At 37.4% G+C, this 12,052-nt stretch overlaps 1 protein-coding gene across 1 annotated transcript in view; it reads right to left on the reverse strand.

The window, feature by feature from the left end:
• Positions 1-7,071: 7,071 nt before the first annotated feature.
• Positions 7,072-12,052, reverse strand: part of LOC123873787 (protein sister of odd and bowel-like) — a 34,540-nt gene continuing 29,559 nt past the window's right edge. The window contains exon 3 of the transcript XR_006797755.1: positions 7,072-7,085. The gene's annotated coding sequence lies outside the window, so the exon portion shown is untranslated. The remainder of the gene's footprint in view (positions 7,086-12,052) is intronic.

A 12,052-nucleotide genomic window follows, 5' to 3' on the forward strand; every position in this document is an offset into this window, starting at 1 on the left:
AAGATTTTTAAACAGTTTTTTTTCTACAATTTTAAAGGTAGAATTAAATTGAGAGTTTATGAGATCAAAAAAAGCATTATAGTGTTCATCCGGACCACCCTGAGTAAAGTCAAGTTTAGGTAAAGCAGTTAAAACCTTTAGTTTGAACTGCTTTACCTTTTTAGTGGTTACTGGCCTATACTTTATTAACTTTGTTATGTCTTGATTATCACTGGGAACAGATATCATTTGTCCACAGTGATCGGATCTTAGATTCGTCATGATCGATTTTGCGACAATCTTACAGTCACAGAAAATGTTATCTATACAAGTGGCTGAATGAAGGTTATGTTTTAGCGCAGTATTTGTCAGTTTGTTCCTCTGTTCCCTTGTAACTTTCAACTTCGAAATTTATACCACTCATACCTAAGTTATATCGAATTGAGTTTTCGATGATTTATTTCCCTAGCGCAATAATGAGTGCTGTGATGCGGTGTGGTGGTGTGTGGAGGCCTTAAGTTTCTTTGGTTTGGCCTGGTGAGAGACTTCGGCCGTGGCTAGTTCCACCCTCAGGCAAAGTTTTGCACCTAATCGATTAAGCATTCTGATACGATGCTGCGCTAGAAATTAATTAGGGGTAGGTACCTTATGGGTGTAATAAAAATTGCCATACAGGTTAACCAGTTTCATCTTAGACCGTATCATCACTTATCACTAAGTGAGACTGGGACAGGTGGTGAGTTTAGGTCTAGTCATCGAAAAGAACATGTATGGAAAACGCTATAATACTATAAATACGAGTAAGTATGCATCATATTACTCATAATCGAAATCCGTAACCGAACGTCAAACTCGCCGCGTTGATCTGACGAATTTGTTATGGTCCGAAATAACGTGCGATACACACGGCTACATTCTGTGGCTAACAAAATTTAATTTAAGAGAAAAAATAAAGAAAAGTTCTTGAGTTCGGAATTTAATTGCAAGTGGTAATTAATTTGAATTACATTTGTTGTCTGTCATTAAATTTTAACCTGCAGTCTACTCATTTTCATCTTGAGTGTACCTACCTAAGTAAAGAAAATATATCCTATTACGAATCTTACTAATTAATTATTTATTAATTACAACCTTAATTTTAACACTATTAACTGCTGTACTTACGTCATTTTACAGTTAAAAGGTGTTAGTTCGTATGTAGAGAGTAATCTCTGTAATACCTACTAATTAATAATCCAATTTCAAAGATTCTTTCACTGACATGTAGTTACATTATCCCCGAAACTTATCACACTAATATTATAAAGGCGAAAGTTTGTATGTGTGTGTGTGTGTATGTTTGTTACTCCTCCACGCAAAAACTACTGGACGGATTCCAGCTATCCTATCCACGAAGCTATAATTCGAAAAAAAAATGTATGATACTATGTGATGATACGTGTTGGCTTACATTAAAGACCGTAAGTGATACGCGTTGGCCATTTCTTTTTTCATGTCCTAAACGGCCCATAAGTAAGGCATTGTGAGGCGAATGGTAACAATAGGGCCCATAATGGAGGGCCATCGATACCCTTTCTTTGCTGGAATTTAATTGTGTGATGAAGTGTGGTTACGACATTTTTAAACGAACCGAGAATGTTGCAGGACAAAAAATAAATCATGACTACGGTTTTTGGTGTTTATGATTACGTTTAGGTTCTAGGTAGGTACTTATTTTTGAAGGTCTACCTTCGAGCCTCCCTTTTGACTACTTCCATGGCGCTGCAGTCTTATTAGTGGGAGGTCCCGGGTTCAATCTCCGGTAGGGCTTGAAATTTTATAATTCCTAATCACTGGTCTAGTCTTCTGGTAGAAGGCTTCAGCCCTGACTAGTTACCACCCTACCAGCAAAACCATTCCTCAAGCGTTTCGGTATGATGCCGTGTAGAAACCAAAGTGGTTCCTTTGGGTTTAGTAAAAACTGCCATAACCCTTCCAGCTTACCCCGCTTCCATCTTAGACTGCATCATCACTTACCACCAGGTGTGATTGCAGTCAAGGGCTAACTTGTATATGAATGAAAAAATCTAACTCTACTTGAGTGTTTTATTTTTGCTTTCCCTAGCCTGTGTGTTTGATCTGCGAGGAGGATACTTTGTGTTTAATTTCCATAATTATCGCCCTGAAAAATCCATTATTATCTTACTTAAGTTGCTGAATCTACAGATTAATCACCAAAAAGTCAAAACGGCGGTATAAACATGCGTTATCCCGTTGCTGATCAAGCTCCTTCGCCCACACACCCTTAACTTACCTACTGCGTCCTCTTGCCTATTGCGTCCTCTTACCCCGAAAGACTCTACAATCGATCTGTCTATTTATGGCTACTCTAAGAAATGCCTTTTCAATAATTCGAGGTGCTAAAAACTCATAAATAAATGTTCCAAAGTGCAAGGTAACGAGACACGCACTCATAACACAACCGTATAACGTGATGTAATTGTGATTATAAAATCCAAATCGGACGTAACAGCCGCTAAATGTTGTAATGAAATAATTTGCAACACTTTATTGCGACTAAATGAAAATCAACTTATCGACTTAGCGGGTGGTAATCGAGTAATGAGCAGGCTTTTAGCACGATCAATTTGTTGTAAAAAACAAGCAATTATGGACTTTATTGCCACGTGTTAGGTGTGATACCTATTTTTAGTAGAGTTGTATTGAGAGTGAGACGTTTATCTTAATGCGTTAATGCGAACACCGTTTGCAGCTCAGAGCTAATTTGTTTTTAATTGATGAACTTTTAAAGTAGATGCTTTAGCGAAACTTTTGATAGTTGCTTAGATTAGATGAAGAGGTACGGATGACGTCACGTGCCTTTATCAGAAATTCTAGAGAAGAACTGTCCACGCATGGCTGTATACTTGCAACGAAATATGGACTGACGAACTAATCGCGCGGCGGTAGAGACGGCTGCAACGTCTCACATCGCGCCTCACTTTGTAGTCATACCATCAAGTATAGTACCCTACATACGTCATTAAATCACCCACCACTATGCCTGTTTAAGGATAGTGTTATTTTTGTCTGACTCCATGTAGCTATGGTACCATAGGGCTTAATTACACAAGGTAGGTACAATAGGGCAAGAGTCAAGACATACCTACTGCCGATATTTATGCGAAAGTGTGTCTGTTGACTGATTGACTGACTCAACATTGCCTAGCCCAAACTCTTGAACCTAAAAAGCTAAAATTTCGTACAGAGGTTTTCTGTAATATATAACGTAGACAAGAAATACTTAAGGTTTTCTGTAATATATAACGTAGACAAGAAATACTTACGGCAAGATTTTTAGAAATTTCCACGGGAGAGAAGCCGCGGGCGGTCACTAGTACAAAATATTGGCAGCATTATCAACACCGCATATAATAGATACCTATGACTACAAGGGCCAACCCTTTGTAGGTCCTACTAAACAAACATACTCATAAAGATATACGTAAAATACATAAGATAAATCCCCTTCGGCTTTGTTTCACACATACCATGGTAAATTAAGTCCTATCTGTCAGTGTTTTCGATATAATTTTAAGCGTGAAATATGGTTCACGCGCTGTAGGGATTTCGATTACACCGAACTGTAACAGTCTGTAAAAACTTATTAGATAGGTAAGTATTTATTACAATATTGTATTAGAATTGTAATTTTTTAGCAGTTAGGTAATTCAATAGTAGGAATTTAGGTTAGGTGTAGTGTGTAGGTATCTAGTGTGATTAAGAAAATTAACCAGAAGAGGACCTACCATAGAACTTGTAAATACTGTCCAATAATGATCATCGCAAGTAGCTGAATTTACTCTTGGAGTGAAGACATCTCGAAACTGTCTAAAGGCTGCCCAGCCAGTTCAATTTGGCAGCTAACCTCATTAGGTTTATTCAAGGATGATGTATGGATCCAAGACATGATCGCTAACTATTGTTGCTAACATAAGAAAGCTCGGAGTTCTCTACGTGATCGAATCAGAAATGAGGAGATCTGTATGAAAACCAGAGTAACTGACATAGCTCAGCGGGTTCCGAAGTCTGAAAAACCGATTAACGTCGAGGTCAAAACCTTTTTGTTAAGGGGTGGAGGGACCTTCAAAAACCTTAATCCACGCTAACAAAGTCATGGGCAATAGCTAGTAATTAATATTTCATACACGATCACACGATCTACTAGCAAAGCCAGCAGTGACGAATAGGTTAAAAGTTTGATGTTACGATTCGGTGTGACGGTCATTCCAGCTCGGCACACGCCGAAAGGCATTCACACAACAAATATTAACCAAAGCCATTGTGTCGGCGTCAACTAAAGGTTATCTTATCACGTGTTTGCTCACCAAACAGCGCTGTTTGGTGACAGGCGCTCGTGTGTCTGTCCGTTTGTCTTGCCCCTTATCTATCATCGAAGTGGATTAGGACCTGAGTTCCTGAGAAGTTTCCTGTCTGTAGAGGCTTAGGTATGTATCATGTGGGTATGGCAAAGACTTGAGAGTAAAATTCTCTATTTAAAATGTTATCATTATCATCAGTACCTATAAAAAAATGTCCCATTCATTCAAAATATCATTATTTATGTTTGTAAATATTAATTTACACTGGTATTTTATGTAAATATTTTTTTCTTTTCTATTACTTAATTATTTTTGAATTTATTTAAAGTTATGGATACATTTATGAACCTAAATAAAGTAGGTAGGTATACACATACCTATTCATTTTTTTAGTATTTAGAAACCGTTTCATGAACATTTTCTCGACTACGGTTTCCTACGGTTTCATAACGGTGATGTAGTATTGAAAAAATGGTTCGTAAAAACATTTTGAAACTCAGATGCGATGATATAACTGGTTATCAGGCTCAAACTAGCACCAAACAACTTGAAACTCAGTTGTTTGTTTACCTGTTACCAAGCAGAAACCCGGGCCCTAATTGCGAACCCGTTTATCCCCTTTTTATGTCCACGGAACAAGGAGCAGTCAAAGTTTATAGGTTTATAGCGCCAATAGCATCCGTGCCTTCCTTAATTAACAGCTTTATTTAGAGGAGACCACCATCCAATAATTACCATACAGCCCGACAAAATAGGGCCAGATAATGAAAATGTCTTAATTTTATTTGATTACCCTCAATCTCGATTTTATAGCGCCCTATAAGTGCGCAGTAAATGGGGCGGAAAGGTTAGGCTCCAATATCTACCTTCTATATAATATGTAAGACTGGTTTTAATTACTGAAGCTAGTTGGTATACCTACTTCTACGCCAGTAGTGTAAATACTACCAAGAACCTCAAAAAAGGTAAATAAATAAATAAGTAATAATTTTATTCATGAAAATGCAGGTAACATGAAGTTAGAATATTACAGTTTGAGAGCCTTATAAGACATTCTACAAATAAATTAATGGTGTATGAATATTTGTATGAATATTACGCCCTTAAATGAAATTTAAACTTAAAATTATATAAAAAAAATGTCAAACTTACTATTAAAAACTAAAAAAATAACTAAAAATAATAATTAAAATAAATCAGTGTTGTTAAAATATTTTAATTTTATTTGGTTCCTACCCTCGATTAATTAGATAGTTGAGAACTGTCAAAAGGCTATGCAAATAAGTTCTACCTATATTTTTTATGCAGAGATTTTATACATCGTTTGGAATAAGTTCTGAACATGTTCTAAAGGAGTTTAAAACATAATTATTGTAGCTAGGTATGCCAATTAAAAAATACAGAACTTACTTTTGCAGACTCTGTTTTTCAGTTTCAGTTGGTAGATAGGTACGAGTTTCAGTTTGGAGTTTTATATCAGATTTTATATATTTACAGGCAAAATTATCAATTTACTCAAAAGAAAGATAAATAATAGGTATCTATAGATAGTTAGATCATAATTGGAACCAGTGTTATACACTATTTATTTTGTCAAAAGTAAATATGTAGTGCACTGCGAATGTTTTAGTTACAACAATTAAATAGTCAAGTCTAAAGACTAAAAAAACTTATAATCCTAATAACTATTCTCTAATATTATTGAGTTTGTTAGGTACACCATCTATCTAGATAAAATAATACCTAGGTAAGTAGAGGGTAAAATGTTGTAGGTAGGTAAATGTTGCATTTCCTTGTTCCACGCTAACCTTGTAATTCTAAACTAGGTCCCAAGAAATAAACACTGAAATAGTACTAGCACCATTAGAGTCTCTTAACATCAACAGGGCATTTGTAGCAATTGTAGAAACAACATCGATTTGTCGATCGCGGCTGTGGGAAGATTTATCTTGTTATTGTGCTTGTTTCACGGTGTAGTTAAAGTTTATGTATGAAGATTTAGGTAGGTCGTCCGGTTGGTACCTAGATACTACTATACAATATTTTCAGTAGGTATAGGTAGGTATGTACGCGGGCATTCACTCCTTATACTTTTGGTAAATATAAAGTTATATAAAATATAAAGTTTGGTCTATATAAAGTTTTCATGTCATGAATAAAGGTGCCCACGCACTTGAACTGAACTGCAACTGGACTGCGCGTCGCGGCAGCGCCCCGCACGATATTCTCTCCAGCCGCGACGCGCGGCAGTGATGTACGCGCGTCGCGGCTGGAGAGAATATCGTGCGGGGCGCTACCGCGCCGCGCAGTTCAGCTGCAGTTCAGTTCGAGTGCGTGGGCACCTTTAGAATGTAGAAACTTCGTTCGTAGCTAGATGAAGGTAGGTATAGGCAGTTAGGTATACCTAGCTTTATTTCATTGCTGTATTTTAAGGTAGTACCTACTTACCTAATGCTAGTAGATAGGTAGCTACTTAGGTATCCCAAAATAGTTTCCAGGCAATAAATTTAGACTAGTTCTAGCTGCATTAGAACCTAAACATCAATAAGGCATTTGTAGCAATTGTAGAAACAGCGTCGATTTGTAGATAGCTGTGGGAAGGATTTGTGTTGCTAAAATAGCGGTTACGAAATGCTACCCTACATTTATCTTTGAAGTGGAACTAGTTTGAATGATAGCTTTATTGGATTGGTTATCTTTTATTAAGCAAATTGCATATACCTACTTACATATAAGTATAGGTACCTACTTACCTACCTTCTTTGCATTAAATCAGTGATAGGTGATATTTACTTAATTGCTTAAAACGCACATACCTAACTTCGAAAGGTCAGAGGTGCATTACATACCTAGGATCGAACCTTCGCTCTCCGATTGCTTAGGTAGGTACTAGGCTTGACTACCCGGGACCTCCACTGGGTACTCCCTCCCTGGGTACCTCCCGGGACTACCACTTAGGTATTAGACCACAGCGCTTACCACTGGGTCGGGGAGGTCGTTACTGTTGCCTTGTTGATACAAGCCTCAGATGCATTGCAGCTAGGTAACAGAGTGAGTTACAAAAGAGTTGCAACAAAGATCAGAAGTGGGATTTTATTAAAGTTTAGCGTTGAATCGTCCTGGAATGCACATTGGTATTGAATGTTATTGTTATGGTATCCTACCCTACTGCCCTACCCTGCCCTACCCACACCCTATAGACGCATGTATTCTTTAGATGAAAGTTAGACCGTAGGTAAGTAGGTATATTCTTTTAGCAATAAAAGCAAATTTCATAATGACAATGAGTTTTGAAAGACAATAATAATAATTCGATACTTAGGTAGGCTCTGACAAGTCTAGGTAGGCCTACCTTCTCGTTAAATGTTCGTAGAAAGTTTAGTAACGTCTCTATATTAGGTAAGTAGGTAAATTGTAATGTTTCAATCACGTCATGCATTGGAAAACTTTGACCGTGACACACCATACGCGTTCTACGCCGCGAATATCGCTCTTTTCTATGCTCAGTTTCATGCGCTTGCGCATCGATAACCCAGCCAATCAGAGTGAGGCATGGGAGGGAAGGGGCTCGGTCTTATAAGCCCCTCCCCCCGCCCCCTTCCATGAGTGCCAGAGTGTTGGATTACCGATGTGAAGTGGATCCGAGCTGTACCGGTACGACGTCTTTTGGGTTGAATGAAAATAATTGATTCAAGTTTATAAACAGCTGACAACGGATCAAGGGTCTCAGAAAATAAATGTCAGACTTCTAGAAATATAAGTATAACAAGTAGGTTAGTGGAAATAATATCATTTAAGTACTATCATAGATAGGTATAGGTGCCTACCTAGTCATGAAAAACATAGGTACCTACGTACTTACCTACCTACTAAGATAAAGATGTTATTATTTTCCTCTTTCTATTGGGGGATTTCCTTGCAAAAAGCAACGAAACCAAGCTAGTGCTATCAAACGTACCTAGAGTCGTGTTCTCTACGTGTATTTAAATGTTTTGATAGGTAGATAGACAGGAATAAAGACTAAATAGAGAAAGGAAATATGGGGCAGTAGAAACTTATTATGAAACCTCTTTTTTGCCGTCGGCAATTCATTATTAGTTATAGGTAGGTACCTACGATATGAAATTATAGCGTTAGGTACCTACCTACTTAGTTAGTTAATTGACTAAGTAGGTAATTAGGTAATAAGATTAATTGATATAGTTAAAATGAAGCGTTCTGTAGTAGGTATCTAATTAACAGATTAAGGTACGGTGCTACTAATAATATTGACTGATTTTTGCCATTATTTTAAATCCATTCCAATTGGAGTCCAAGTCCAACTATACCTAGTGACAAAAAGAAAAGAGAAACAAAGAGGGAGGGAAAATAAATACAAAAAAAATAAGAGGTATTTCGTATATAGGTTGTAAAACTTTACAAAATGTGAATTTTATTAGGACCTTTAGGGGTCCAAAATGGAGCACTTACTTACTTTTCAATCAATCAAGAGATAATAATAGGTAAATCAATGTAAATTTCCATTTGATAAATGGAATCTATAAAGACAAATGGGACTGAAAGTCAAGGAATGTCGAATCCGCCTACGCGGTGCGCTTATCGTTTATTTACTCCGTCGTTATATTCAACTGTAGCAAATGTTTAAATATTCATTTTATACCCGCGTCTTATCTCAATAGCACAGCCTTTAGGCATTATCATATCAAAAGTGCGCGAATTAACGGTGACAATTGTGATTGCGAGTGCCGCTTACGAATGCTAAGTGTCATACGGGCATAGAATAAGTATGAAAAACAGATGTGACAAAGTGATTTTTTAGATACTTTGTACTCTACCTGTTTTTCGGTAAGGTACGTACCTTTGGTTAAAATCTTCTGTTATCCTCATGATATATTAAAGGCGACTAGAGAGACAAAAACTTAGTAGGGTACTGTAGTGTAATTATTACTATAATGTACCTAAGTATTTATAACCGCAGTCATGTCACTTTGATTAAAGACGATGTATGTACCTAGGTACCTATGAGACAGAAGCGTAATTTAATAAAGGCACATCTACCTTGTCACATCTATGACACTTTTATGCCACTATCGTGTCGAGGACAGTAACTGCGAGTCGCGATAGCGCGCTAGATAGTGGCCGCACACGACGACTCCGGAACATTATGTGCGCTCACGTGTACTCGAAATATCTATTCGAACTTACTTTAAATGGAATTTAATTAAGGTAGGTAAGAAATACTGAGGTAAAGGCACATCTACCTTGTCGCATCTATGAGACTTTTACGTCACTATCGTGTCGCGGGCGAATCGCGAAAGTGCGCTAGATAGTGGCCGCACACGACGATTCCGGAACATTACATGGGCGCTCGCGTGTACTGGAACTATCTATTCGTACTTACTGTGAATGGAATTTAATTAAGGCAGGTATGTAATGCTGAGGTAAAGGCACATCTACCTTGTCGCATCTAAGACTTTTATGCCACTATCGTGTAGCGGACAGTAACTGCAGGTCGCGATAGCGCGCTAGATAGTGGCCGCACACGACGACTCCGGAACATTACATGTGCGCTCGCGTGTACTCGAACCATCTATTCGTACTTACTGTTAATGGAATTTAATTAAGGTAGGTAGGATATACTGAGGTAAAGGCACATCTACGTTGTCGCATCTATGAGACTTTTACGCCATTATCGTGTCGCGGACAGTAACTGCGCGTCGCGATAGTGCGCTAGATAGTGGCCGCACACGACGACTCCGGAACATTACATGTGCGCTCGCGTGTACTCGAACCATCTATTCGTACTTACTGTTAATGGAATTTAATTAAGGTAGGTATGATATACCGAGGTAAAGGCACATCTACCTTGTCGCATCTATGGCACTTTTATGCCACTATCGTGTCGCGGACAGTAACTGCGAATCGCGATAGCGCGCTAGATAATGGCCGCACACGACGACTCCGGAACATTACATGTGCGCTCGCGTGTACTCAAACCATCTATTCGTACTTACTGTTAATGGAATTTAATTAAGGTAGGTAAGAAATACTGAGGTAAAGGCACATCTACCTTGTCGCATCTATGAGACTTTTATGCCACTATCGTGTCGCGGACAGTAACTGCGAGTCGCGATAGTGCGCTAGATAGTGGCCGCACACGACGACTCCGGAACATTACATGTGCGCTCGCGTGTACTGGAACTATATATTCGTACTTTAAAATATAGAACTACTTTAGAGAGGAAAGAATCTATGAAATTCGTGTAGTTTAAAATAAGCAAAAACAAAAGTTTTGTTGTTAAAATAAAAGAGTTACCTGCCTAATTATATAAGACTAAGAAAATAATGGAGTTGGTTTTTTATATCGTTTTTAAGGAGCGATTTTCCTATCTCCAAGTAATGTCGAATTTCGACGTTTTCTGACGTTCATATACTGATATATTATTATGTTGAGGATGATGAGGTAGGTACGTACGTAGAGAATAATAATTATTTTTTTCCGTCTACGATCTTTTGATACGTGCTAAACACTCGATCTGAACTCATAAACCATAATACGCGTACTAGGTTTTTAAAGTTTAATTGAATAAATATATTTTGAATTTGAAAAATCCCGTGGGAACTCTTTGATTTTCCGGGATAAAAAGTAGTGTGTTAATCCATCGTTTAATCTACTGCTATTTTAAATTTCGGCTAAATCCGTCCAGTTATTTTGCGTGAAACCTAAAGACACACACATACACACATACATACCTACACACAAACTTTCAACTTTATAATATAGTGTGATTATCGTAACCGTGGGTTACGTCTTACGGTCTTGTTCCTTGTATGTATCTACTCAAGTAATTAAAACTCCATAAGTAACATGTCTATATATAGCACTCTATAAAAGTGTGAAGAAAAGAAACAATCTAAGAATCACATTGGCAATAAGAAGGCAAACTGCAAAAGCCGCAAGAAACCGTGCTTAACATACGAAACAGCGCAAACGCACGTTTCGAGCGCATTGTCAAAACACCTTATACAATTTCACAAGAGTCGAAAAAAAAGAAAAAAAAAGCCGCCCATACCGTGTGTGGTCGTTGCGAATAAAAGTGGAGTCTAATGACTTAGAAATGTCTAACTAAATGTTAATAAAATGATTCTACTTGGCTAATGGCTATATTAAATTTGGAACTTATGGAAGGCTTTGCCATATTCAATAGGTAAAAATGTAACTTTTGTCTTGTTTTTTGTGATTTAAGTATTCACTTTATCTAGATTTCTGCATAACTACAACTTACACATTATTATCAGTTACCTAGCTTAAAAAAAAAAACTTCATAATTCTAATAGGTAGGCACATATTTTAATGTTGCATTGAGATGCCAGCTTTTGGTTTAAAAATTACCTATTTGATGTTAGAGAATGCATAGTCCATGAATCTACCATGGTGTACGACGGTCGTCGAGAAAACCAGCATTCACTCTTTTTGAAACGCAAGAAGATTATAGAAGTAACAAGTTGTATATTCTTTAGGTACATAGTTGGACATTTCTAAATGACCATGGTATACTACTAAATTCGTATAAAGCGCACTCCAAACGTTCAAAAGCAAATATTTTTCAAACACCGGTTAGGGCAATCCTTTGTGACAATTGACCGTAATTTCGGTGTCGATGACAATGCTGTGTTAGCGAAAAAAAGCTTCGCAAAGGTATACTTTGTTT

Source organism: Maniola jurtina, chromosome 17 (genome assembly GCF_905333055.1).
Source record: "Maniola jurtina chromosome 17, ilManJurt1.1, whole genome shotgun sequence".
Lineage (NCBI taxonomy): Eukaryota > Metazoa > Arthropoda > Insecta > Lepidoptera > Nymphalidae > Maniola > Maniola jurtina.